Source organism: Echeneis naucrates, chromosome 4, assembly GCF_900963305.1.
Source record: "Echeneis naucrates chromosome 4, fEcheNa1.1, whole genome shotgun sequence".
Lineage (NCBI taxonomy): Eukaryota > Metazoa > Chordata > Actinopteri > Carangiformes > Echeneidae > Echeneis > Echeneis naucrates.
The window spans coordinates 18,944,818-18,957,925 of NC_042514.1; the positions used below are offsets into that span (position 1 = coordinate 18,944,818).

The 13,108-nt window shown below is 42.3% G+C and overlaps 1 long non-coding RNA gene across 1 annotated transcript; it reads right to left on the reverse strand.

The window, feature by feature from the left end:
* Positions 1-1,810: 1,810 nt before the first annotated feature.
* Positions 1,811-3,865, reverse strand: LOC115042549 (uncharacterized). Its single transcript, XR_003840682.1, has 3 exons — positions 3,746-3,865; positions 2,091-2,165; positions 1,811-1,976 (listed from the first exon to the last, which is right to left on the reverse strand). It is a non-coding gene; the product is annotated as an uncharacterized LOC115042549 (long non-coding RNA).
* Positions 3,866-13,108: the final 9,243 nt, after the last annotated feature.

A 13,108-nucleotide genomic window follows, 5' to 3' on the forward strand; every position in this document is an offset into this window, starting at 1 on the left:
CAGGTTGTGTGTGTTCCATTGAAAATAACACATCAATACACAGAACATTGCTGTTTGGTAAATTTGTACAAAAAATTAAAATACAAGTTTTTTTTGTGTGTGTGTGTGTGTGTGTGTGTGTGTAACCTCACATATTGCTCAAAAGTCTCATCAGAGAAAAGAATGAGCCTTGAATGAGACTGCAAGTTATTTCCTCTAGTCTCAACTATGACTCCTGCAAATTGTTGTCTCACCTATTTCTCCTGGATTTTAGGAGAAACATGACAAACAGGTTTGACAAAATAGAAACTAAAATGAGGCTCAAAAGAGAATCCCAATTTTGTCTCCTGAGCTGTAGAAGAGCATTTAAGGCTGGGTTTCTTCCCCAATACAGCTGTGGAGTTTTACTGAAACACACAACCCCATGGCTAAAGGTTTCCAGGTAGACTCAGAACTTTTCCTCTCCTCATGTACAAATGAACTTGATGGCAACATAATCTTACATGACCGTATTTGCTGTTGAATCGAGGGCAGCGGTGTGGCTGTGGTGTAAAGGTGGTTAATTACGACATCTAGTGGCAGTGAAAATTGCTTACAGAACATTTAAAGAAATGAGGGCTTCATACCATCTTGTTTTTCGATCTTCCCACAGGCCCCTCCCTTCTCCCTGCTTCTGAGGGAGACCTGCAGGTAGTCCACCGTCCTAACACACTGACATAGAGGATTACATGTGACTCTATATCGCCTTTGCACTTGTGTGCACGAATGTTTTTCTGTCCATGTTCCGGTGAGATAGAACAAATACAAAGAGGACTGCTGTTCTCCTGTATTTGGACGAATCTGAGTTGTGAACCGGACCAGGCCCCTGGCTGAGCCGTTTCTTTTCCGGGCTCAGTTTTTTTTTAATGTATATATCTGCTATCAAATAACTTCTATGTAAAGACAAATTGGCACACTAGCATCCTGAGCACACAATAAAATCACACCGCACAGTGTTTCCTAAACACAAACAGTATATGAAAATCGACACAGCCACCAAGGGTGAAAATTCACTCTGTGAGTAACAGACTGTGCCACATGTGGTGACTTGCAAGAGAAAAGAACTGCTCATGTCCATTTCCCACACTTCTCCCTCTTCCACCTGGAAATGGATAAGTGGTAGAAGATGACTGAGTTTTCGTGGTGTTGTATGACTGAAGAAAGCATAAATTTGATTCTTGCCATCGCTATGAAACATAGATTTTTTTCATGATCAGAGTAATTACAAAATTTCCTGTTTTATTTAAGTAACAGGCCAAAACCTGTAACCTGTAGTATTATTGGATAGAGAAAAGCACAAAATCCTAATTTTAGTTTCAGTAAGAGGACTAAAATATTTTTTGACCATTTCTTTAGGGCATTTTACACCTTAGTGCAATTGTGCATGTTGTGCCTCATCCATGGGAGCCCCATCTTCCCAAAGATCCAAACAGCTACAGCCAGGATGAAAAGTTAAATATAAGAAAAAGACGTTTTATTTCATGTAAAAGTGATACTAAACTAAGGTAGGCTTTGGGTGGACCCAGTCCAAAACGACAAACAAAAGAAATCGAACTGAGGGAGAGGTAACTGACCTAAAACAAAAAGAACAAAACCAAAAAGGTTAACCTCCCTAATTAAGAAACGCAGGAGAAAATGGGTGAACAAAGCAAATGGTGGTCCAGCCCTACACAAAAACAAGCTTTACTGCTCATGTGGCTGTTTGGATGAAGCAGAGGATGCGCGATGTATGTCAATATGTACTTGATAATTCCTTCACTAGTCTCATATCTGAATATTATATCTGTCTCGAATGCCAACCCTCAGAGCCGAGGCAGCAGGAGGTGCACAAAGAGGTATTCCACAGGCTGCTGTTATGGCGGGGCTGCAGAGGTCACATAATGGGAGACAACGGTTCTCCCCAAATTTTCCTGAAACTGTGCAGGCAAGGCAAGGGCAACACCAGAAACCATAGCAACCTGCAAAACACGAGTTGGAATTTATAGGATGACAATCTAAGTTTGTTTGTATCCGTGAAAGGAACATTAAATGTGACAGATTATGTGTAAAATAAATTTGATTCTTTTTCTTACAGGATTTTACTTCATCAAAGCAGTCAAACAGGCCAGTGTTCCAGGTTGTCAAGGGATATGCCATTGCCGATTCAACTTTACAGCAGAGAAGAATGAACATGAAAGTAAAACCACAAATCAATTTTTTTCTGATCACTTTTGAGCACCTGGTGACATTCATTTGTACCTTTACAAATGCAAATTCATAATTTACACATTGTTAAACTCAGGGTGGTCGGCATAGTGGTTAGCGTTGTCACCCCACAATAAGAAGTTCCAGGCCTGGGGCCTTTCTGTGTGGAGTTTGTATGTTCTCCCTTTGTCTGTGTGGGTTTCCTCCCACCGTCCAAAGACATGCATGTTTGGGTTAATTGGTGATCTACCCCGCCCTCGCTCAATGTGAGCTGGGACCTGCGACTGAAGGTGAATGAATAAAACGTCAGAGCCTTCAGATGCTGTTTCATTTATTTAATTCACTTCTTTCCACGACTGCTTGTTTTTGCTGTTTTTGTTGACATACATGTCACTAAATCCTTAGTTTCATTTAGTCCACTTAATTTGGATTTTATGACTAGTATTGCTCATTACTGGCTCAAAGCAGTAACATATACAATTTTAGTACATACATATTTTGATGTATGTTAACTTGCACATTTGTATATTTTGCTGTTGTAAATAACTTTTTTGCATTGTATTTTATGTTGTGCAGTTTGTCTGATATCTGGCTGCTGTAACGGAAGAATTTCCCAGTTTGGGATCACTGAAGTACATCTATCTATTTACAGTACAGGCCAAAAGTTTGGACATACTTTCCTATTCATTTGAATGAGAAGGTGTGCTCAAACTTTTGGCCTGTACTGTATCTGCCTATCTATCTGTCTATCTATAAACTCAGGGGACAGCAAGTCCATACCTGAATTGTGTGAATGTGAAATCATTGTAAGTCAAGTAGGTGTCTAAACAAAAACCTGTGTTTTAATTGTGAGGAATTTATTCAGCGATACTTCTGGCCTCTCAGCAGCTAACCAGTTGGTACTGATGATTTTCATTACATGACTAATTGTAGCACAACAACAATCAGGACTTTGTCTGCCTTTGGTTCCTTAAATGCTGTGCTGAATCAGCCTCCTTTAATCTAAATACAGTACAGGACAAAAGTTTGGACACACCCTCTCATTCAAATGAACAGAAAATGTGTCCAAACTTTTGGCCTGTACTGTAAATAAGCATTAAAATGAGAGCAATAATACCAGTTCCAGCAAAAGTGCTGTCTGTATTTGAAAACAGATAAATGCACTGCATGTTTCTTTTTTGTTTGATTGTTTTATTGGCACTTCAAAATGCTTTACATGAGGTCATGGCCATGTATATGTTCACACATTCATATAACACTTTTTATAGGCATACAGTGCTTTTATACAAAAATATGTCAACAGCTCATCACCTGCAGTTATATGAGGAACAATTTGGAGTTCCTGTCCAAAGACTGTTGAAATAATCCACCCTCTATATATTAAAGAACTTCCTGAGCCTTAAACGCCCCATCTTTTTTGTATTTTGTGCAGGGTTTGTCTGTACAAGGTACAATGTACCAGTTCTGAGTTGTTATCTTTAGTTTCTGCAGCAGTAAGATAAAGCTTTAACTTTACTATTAAGATAAAAACTAAAAGTCTTACCTGATTGAGTAGACAGTCTTGTTATAACTCAGGAGGGTTGCAAAGCTATGTGTCCTGTTCGAGGAGCCGCATTTATCTCATGTCAACAAAGTCATCACAAACATGCAGCAGAACCTGACTGTACAAGGAGGGGTGTTCACTAATGGGCAATATATTTTTAGTTAAATACAGCTGTAGCAAATCATCTGAACACTAAATGGTAAAAATTGATTCCATGTGATGTTATTGTTTTGAGTTTGAGTTTAACACAGATGTTTTTGCAGCAACGCTAATTTGTGCCTTCTGTGTTTCCGTAGCTGGTGCAGACTAGAGGAAGTCAGGTATAGTTTTAGTTGACCTAGTTTTGGAGAGAGACGGACAGCGGGAGAACTCCCATCCTTTTTTTTTTTTTTATATGGCCAGAAAACGTTTGCCTTTTTACAGTGATTTCTAAATAAAGTTGAAAGGAAACCTCAGCTTCCTTTTTTGGAGAAACTGTTCGCTATCTGCCGAGCTAGTGTAACGGGCGAGAAGACGTGAAACACACACAAGCAGGGGCAGAATAGTAAAAAGGCAGACTCTTCCAACGGTCGACAATCTTCCATCCTGTGAGTAGAAAGGAAAAACAAGTCATCAACATGACACAGAGCAAACAAGAGATGGATTTTGAAGAACTAGAAACAAGATCACAAATTTCCAGCTGCTCACGAACCAGCAAACTGTCTGTAGCCAGCTCCCTCGCTTTGAAAGCACGAGCTAAACCTGAAGCCACACGTACAGAGCTAGCATTCGCTAAACGAGAGGCAGAGATGCTAAAACAACAAGCTATACTACAAGCTAGTTTGCATGAACTGAGAATGGAAAAGGCAGCAGCAGCTGCACAGGCTGAAGCTGAGCTGCTAGAAGCAGCTGCTGAAGAATATAAGCAGGGGGACCCACTTCAGCTAAGTAAAAACATGCTGCCTCAGAAACCAGATGAAATACACAATGTGAGCACTATAGTGCAAAGTCCTGTTCAATATCCAGGCCACTTCTCCTATCAGAGTGTAATAACCGCCAACTCATTAAATGCAGTCACAACTTCACCTCCCAATGCAAAGCCATCCACAAGTTCACATCCACCAGTGCGCCAGCCTACCATGGACAGCGGTGAAGCACAGAACTACAGGAATCAGGGTGCTACGCCATTGAGGGAAATCAGTGACTATGAGTTTTTTGAAGTAACGCCACAACACTTGCACCGAGGAGAAACCACTGATCGCTCACATGATGTCACTAACACTAGAAATGCACAAAGAAAATCATACTGTGACAGGGAACTTCCCAATACCATAGATGAACGCAGGCCCCCACAGCCATATCAAACCCATTCATGCCCGATGTACAACGCCAGCCCCGCCAGTACAGCGGCTGCAACTGACCTAGGGAGGTACCTGATACGACGTGAGCAGGTGAGTTCAGGCTTACTGAAGTTTGACGACAAGCCGGAGAATTACTGGGCCTGGAAAGCATCTTTCATCAGCTCAACTGACGACTTAAAGCTCCCTGCCAGAGAGGAGCTGGATCTCCTGTGTAAATGGCTTGGGCCATCATCATCTGAGCAAGCTAAAAGAATCAGAGCAGTACACATTCACAATACACCTACGGGTCTCAAGATGCTGTGGCAGAGACTGGAGGATGTCTACGGCTCGCCAGAGGATATTGAGAATGCCCTCCTGAAAAAGATAGATTTCCCCATAATCTCAGCCAGGGACAATCACAAACTGAGAGAACTTGGAGACGTTCTCATGGAGCTCGAGGCAGCTAAGACAGATGGATACTTACCTGGTCTTTCATATCTCAACACCTCCCGCGGAGTCAGCCCGATAGTCCAGAAACTCCCACACACCCTACAAGAGAAGTGGATCACAGTAGGGTCACGTTACAAAGAACAACACAGAATTCCGTATCCTCCATTCTCAGTCTTCGTCAACTTCATCTGCGAACAAGCAAAGATGCGCAATGATCCCAGCTTTGCCAGCATTGCAGCAACATGGTGTGCTCCCAAAACAAAGAAAAACAACCCGTACAACCAACACACGAGAACATCAGTAGCTGTTAAAAAGACTGAAATCTCAACAGGAAGCAACAACAGTGGCAGCACTACAACAGCCCGACCTGAAGATAATCCAGACAAACATTGCCCCCTACATAACAAGCCTCATCCTCTGAGAAAGTGTCGTGGCTTCAGAAACAAAACGCTGGAAGAAAGAAAGGCTTATCTGAAGGACAAACACATTTGCTTCAGGTGCTGCGCATCATCTACCCATGTCGCTAAAGACTGTGACAAGCCAGTGCAATGTATGGAGTGTAACAGCGACAGACATCCTACAGCACTACATCCAGGGCCAGCGCCATGGAAGGCAGATGTTCACCAGAGCGCTGCAAACCATGGCGGGGAGCAACAGCAGAAGCAGAGGGAGACTGGTCCATCAGTGATTTCCAAATATACAGAAATCTGTGGCACTTCAAAGTCATGCTCCAAAATCTGTCTTGTGCTGGTGTATCCTGCAGGGCAAAGAGACCGAGCTATGAAGACCTACGCTGTTCTTGATGAACAAAGCAACAAGTCACTGTGCAGGACAGAATTCTGTGACTACTTCGACATTAAAGGGGAAGGACCAACGTACACCCTGAAGACATGTTCAGGGGTGTTCGAGACTGCAGGAAGACGTGTCAGCAATTTCATTGTGGAATCACTAGATGGCATCACACAAATTCCCTTGCCTACTTTGATTGAGTGTGACATGCTACCAGATGAGAGGTCTGAAATACCATCATCAGAGGTAGCCAGACACTATCCTCATCTTGAGCACCTGGCGGACAAAATCCCACCGTTGGACCCAGATGCATGTATCCTCCTCCTCCTCGGGCGAGATTTGATCCAGGTGCACAAAGTAAGAGAACAATGTAATGGACCTCACAGCGCTCCGTTTGCCCAGCGGCTGGACCTTGGGTGGGTGATCATCAGTGACGTTTGCCTGGGAAGAGCGCACAGACCAACCAATGTCTGTGTCTTCAGAACCAGTGTGTTGGTGAGTGGGCGTCACTCTATTCTCAGCCCATGCACCAGCAGCCTTGTTGTAAAAGAAAAGATTGACAGCTTGGAGCCCCCCGACAGCTTCCCAAGTGTCTCTGCAGCCAGCCTCAACAATGACAGCTTGGGCAGTAATGTGTTTCAAAGAACACATCATGATGATAAGCTCAGGATGTCCATTGAAGATGAGCTGTTCCTGGACCTCATGGACAGAGAGGTGTACATGGATGAAGCTAACTGCTGGGTAGCACCCTTGCCTTTCAGGCCGAACAGGCCGCGTTTACCCAACAACAGACAGCATGCCATCAACCGCCTCATGTCCTTGCGCCACATGCTGGAGAAAAAACACCATGAAGGAACACTTCTTCAAATTCATGCAAGCCATGCTCGACTCAGACCAAGCAGAGCCTGCTCCAGTGCTAATGCCACACCAAGAACGCTGGTATTTACCAATCTTCGGTGTCTATCACCCTCAGAAAAAAGACCAGATCCGTGTAGTTTTTGACTCTAGTGCCAAGCATGAGAACATCTCCCTCAATGATGTTCTTCTCCGAGGGCCTGACATGAACAATTCTTTGCTGGGAGTCCTGATGCGCTTCCGGAAAGAGCCTGTAGCAGTAACAGCAGACATTCAGCAGATGTTCTACTGCTTCATCGTAGAGGAAGACCATCGCGATTTCCTGAGATTTCTGTGGTATGAAGATAATGACCCCAGCAAGCGGATCACTGAATACCGTATGAAAGTCCATGTTTTTGGAAACTCACCTTCTCCTGCAGTAGCCATCTATGGCCTGAGAAGAGCAGCACTGCATGGAGAGAAAGAACATGGTGCCGAAGCTAAACAATTCATCATGAGGAACTTTTATGTTGATGATGGGCTGTCCTCATTTCCCACTGACGACGAAGCCATCACTGTCCTGAAAAGAACAAAGGAAATGCTAGCAGAGTCCAGCATCAAACTGCACAAAGTAGCATCGAACAGCCGTGCTGTGATGGATGCCTTTCCACCAGAAGAGAGGGCCAAAAACCTGGTGGATTTAGAGTTGACTGTGGACCCTTTGCCACCACAGCGGAGTCTAGGTCTTACCTGGCACCTGCAGCCAGACACATTCACCTTCCACGTATCCAGAGAACGAAAACCATTCACCCGAAGGGGAATTTTGTCGACTGTCAATGGCCTTTATGATATGCGGCACCTGTAACGATACAAGGAAAGGCCTTAGTCAGAGAGCTGTCCGCCGAACAAGCTGAATGGGATGTTCCTCTGCCAGCACTGAAGGAAGAACAGTGGAGACTATGGAATGACTCACTGTGTGAACTTGAACAACTTCAGATCGACAGACCATATATACCTGCTTCTCTGTGCTCCACAAGATACAGAGAACTCTGTGTCTTTTCTGACGCTTCTACTATGGCCATATCAGCAGTGGCATACCTGAAAACAGCAGACACGGAGGGAAACACTCATATCGGGTTCGTCATGGGGAAAATCGAAGCTGGCTCCACATCCTCCACACACCATGTCACGCTGTCAGGTTTAACCCACCTAGAACATTATTAAACACACAGGGAAGAAAGACAAAGGACAACAGCGCTCATTTTACTTGCAAGGAGAACAGAGATGTGCTCAGTGACACTCTCTACCCGCTCTGGAGTATCTCTTCTGTTCTCCCCCTTTTTATTTCCTTAGGGTGGTCCCTAGTTACAAAATCTTGCAGCTCTAAAGGTGAGAATACACAGCTGCAAGTAGTGAATGAATAGACGCTTGTTATATGATTTATATTCAAGTTATAAGTCACAAGAAACTCAAACACATTGAGGGTTAGTTTATGAACGAAGTAATCTCGCTTCGACATCCTCCTTTCTTCATAAATCTTCTTCGAAGGTCGTTGCTTCTTCTTCGGAGGTATGACCTCTGCTCCCGCTAATAAAAACACAGGTTTCTGCATTCTTGCAGGGTCAGTAAAAGTTGAGCAGTACTGTGATAATCACTTGATATACATTTATTCTAACATTTCCCTCCTGTTTATCACATTCTTGCTCAACTTCTCATATCACTCTGCTCAGTCACTTCATTAAGATTTTCAACTGCGAGATCATTTTTATGAGCACAAGTAAGTTTACACTTGGAGGTAATGTCTTTAACATTTATAATCTTTTTAACCTGAGAACAAATCCAGTACGTTTTTAATAGGGTCTTCTTCTCCACTACTCTCCTCGTCAGTTTGAGAATTACTATCCAGCAAGGGATACATTTGAGCCACTTTATCTTCCATGGGTGAAATTGCTGTAGTAATTAGACATTTAATAAGAGAACGCAGGCAGGGCACACAACAACATCCACACAAAGATAAGATTGCAGCAAACACTGCTATAGAGACCAAAACAGAGGACACTAGAGCTTTATATTTTCCAAAGACATCCATCCAGGAATCCCACATTGAGGTGTCAACCCCAGAGTGTTCTTTCATCTTGCCATTGAGAGCTCGGGGTCCCTCTATGGCCTTAGTAAGGCTGCCATCAGCAGCTGTGTTGTTGGGGATGAACGTACAACACTGCTCTCTGAACATAGCACACACACCTCCTTTCTCAGCCAACAACATGTCCAGGGCTATCCTGTTCTGGAATGCCATGAGAGAAGTTGCAGACAACTGTCCATGTACCGCCTCGAAGCCGCTCTGTGTCCAATTACCTAACTTTTGAACATTGTAGTGGATGTAGTTGATCCTGTCTGCATTTTTATTAATTGTACACCACCAACATAAAAATGACTCAAATCCTGCTGCCACCTGATCTACTAATTTGTATTCATCCGGAACACCTCGTGGTACACCAATTGCATCAATATATGTAGGATCACCGTCTGATAACCAAGTTGCAGATCTTTTCTTGCGGTGACATTGCTCAGGTAAAACACTAGACAAGTTAACAGTAAGTTCTTTAGCAGAGATAGGGTGTATGGACACTGGTAGTAATAGTGTTACTAAAGCACAAAATCCTTTCACATCTTTAGGCAATTTATCAAATAATCTGTCATCACCACACCACCACCAAATGTCCCCTCGAGGCACCGGTTTGAAATGTCCAGTCACTATTACCTCAGAGCACCATTCACTGGAGAGATTGCCTAAAAGCTTTCCACCTCCTGTTATATTTATACAAGTAAAGTTTCCAAATGCAACTCTTTTGGAAAATATAGGTTTCTCTTTTTCTGATATAGTGACTGGAAATACAAAATCCCACTTCGCACAAGTGATATTCGGATTAGTTTTGTTCATTACTTCCACAACACATTTTTTATCTATTGTTGCAGGTACTATTTGTAGTATCGGCCTAGGACCCATACACACTACACAATCACCTTTAGTCGTATTTGCAGCTTGTTCTACCATAAGTAACCAGTTGTTGCTTTGTCCTGTAATACCTGTTATAACTTGAAACCATTCATCAACTTTTATCTCACCATCATGGTTAACAATTTGTATGTTAACAGCACCTTTGGGGCCAGTCGTGAGGCCTCCTATGATGTCATTTTTCTGTTCTATTTGTCCTGCTTCAGCAGGGCTGGTTATATTAGGGCAGAGACTCAAATGTACACAGGGGTCCTTAGCAGACTGTCTATATACACAAAGGCTTAAAACATGACATGGGGCCTGTGTAGCATGATCTTCACTATTATCTTGTAAAGGAACTGCGGTGGTATTAAACTTCAAAATTATCTGATTATTATCTACACCAAGTTGTAATCGTTTAGTCCAGTTCTGTGCACGTGGATGGTACCCGTATGAACCATGTGACCATCCACTTCCACTATATGCAAACACTTGGCCCCATCTGTTCCCTCCAACATGCTGGTAAGCTCTATCTATTTTCTCAATTTTATCTTGTTGTGAGTCTAGGTAAAATATATACCCTTTCCACTGATCTGCTGCATATCCCGCCAGTTTAAATGAATTCCGGGGTATGTATACAGTGCTAACAAACTTACTTGCATTGTAACAGACAATTCAGTTATACATAATACAGTTCAGTTGTGGTTCTTTCTCCATTATGGGGACTGTTACATGGATTGTATGGCAGATTAGGCCATCGTCTTTGAACTGATCTTAAACTACGTCTGTTTCCTTCTTTCAGCTGATTTAGTGTTTGTACTGTATCTGTTCCATCCCCTCGGGGTGGCTTCCACAAGTGCCATATTAGCAGAAAGGTTATTATAAGGAATATAGTCACCAACCATCCTCTGATGGCCCGTGATAACCGAGTCATTTTAGTCGAAAATCAATCTCCTCTACTTGGTTTGGTGTCTTGTAAAAACTTCACTGACTTTCAGGTCTATCCAGCCTCTAAACGTCTGGATCTACCCTATTGTCAGTCTTTGGCTCACCTCCCCTATCGGAGCTTTCAACTGAAATGACCTTTTTACAGTGCGTTAAATGAATCCACGTTGATCTTTCTGCTATTTTTACGGCTGTAGGTGTGGTCAGCAGTACCTGATAGGGCCCTTCCCACTTGGCTGAATACCAATACTTCTTCTTAATACTTCGTACCAGCACCCAATCTCCTGGTAGTACTAATTGGGCCTCCTGCTGAGAAACAGAAGGATTATTATCAACAGATGCCTGTTTTTGCTTTTCTAACATTTTCCTCATATAATCTGCCAAGTTAGCTTCATCATCAGATTCCCATTGATTTTTGAATTGTGGTAATCTATAAGGTCTTCCAAATAGCATTTCATACGGAGTTAGACCTATTGAGCTTGTAATGTTGATATACAGTTTCACTAGATCAAGACACTGTGTCCATGGTCTTCCTGTTTCTTCAATACATTTCTTTAATCTATTTTTATAGTTCCATTTATTCTTTCTACCAGGCCTACACTTTGAGGATGATAAGCACAATGATTCTTTAGATCGATATGGAACATTATTCCAATCTTTTTCACTATCTGATTTACAAAATGTGTGCCGTTATCACTATATATTTTCTCAGGAATTCCATATCTTGGTATTATGTCTTTACACAGTGCCTTAGCTACTGTAATTGCATCTGGATGTTTCGTTGGAAAAAGCTCTATCCATTTTGAAAAAGCATCTATTATGACTAAACAGTATTTCTTTCCTTCACTTTGATTTAGCTCTATAAAGTCCATATGGATACTTTGGAACGGATATTGAGGTGTAGGGAATCGCCCTCTACGTGGCCTTAAATTCCCTTGAGGATTGTGTCTTGCACATGTTAAACATGATCTACAAAAATTTTTTGAATAAGAGTTAAATCCATAAGTGGTATAATGCTGATGTATCTGTCCTACCATCCCTCCTGCTGAGACATGTGTCACACCATGGCTCAATATTGCCGCCCACTTGTATAAATTTTTTGGTAGGATAGGTTTGCCATTTGGTCATACATACATGTCGTTTTGTAACTTCGCTCCATTTTTTAACCATATATCTTTTTCAGATTGAGGACTTTGTTGTTGCATATCTTTTAGTGTAGTGTCCTCTAAAGTTGTACATTCCTCCACAGTTAGCACATGAACCTGTCCTGCTGCTGCTGCTTTTGCTGTTTTATCTGCAAATGCATTTCCTAGAGAAACTTCATCTGTGCCTGTCATATGAGCTGCACATTTACATATTGCAACGGCTTTTGGCATCTGCACTGCTTGCAGCAGGCCTGATAACAATTCTGCATGAGTTACTGGTTTACCCGTAGAGGTAACCATGCCTCTGTTTTTCCAGTATTGTGCAAAAGTGTGTACTGTAGCGAAAGCATACTGGCTGTCTGTATAAATTGTGGCTTCCTTATTCTTCATCAATTTGCATGCTTCTGTTAATGCCACTAACTCTGCAGCTTGTGCTGTGTAGTGGGAGGGTAATTGTTCTGCTTTTAACACTGTGTTTTGTGTAACTACTGCATAGCCTGTCTGGGTTTTCCCTCGTTCATTCTTCTTTGAGGAACCATCTACAAATAACACTTCTCCTCTTTCTAATGGTTGATCTTTAAGATCTGCTCTACTTTTAGCTGTTTGTTCAGCTAATTCTTGACAATCGTGTTTCACTCCATCATCAGGTACTGGCAACAATGTTGCCGGGTTTAACGCGGTGCATCTGTCTATTGTTAAATGAGGTTGGGATAAGAAAATAGACATACACGACAAGTGTCTGGCTGGTGATAAAAAAGTCATATTAGTTTGTAATAATAGCGCTGAGACTGCATGTGGTACTTTTAGTACAAGTGGATGAAACAAAACTATGGCTGCACCCGCTTCTACTGCCATAGATGCTGCTATGACTGCTCTGACACAGTGT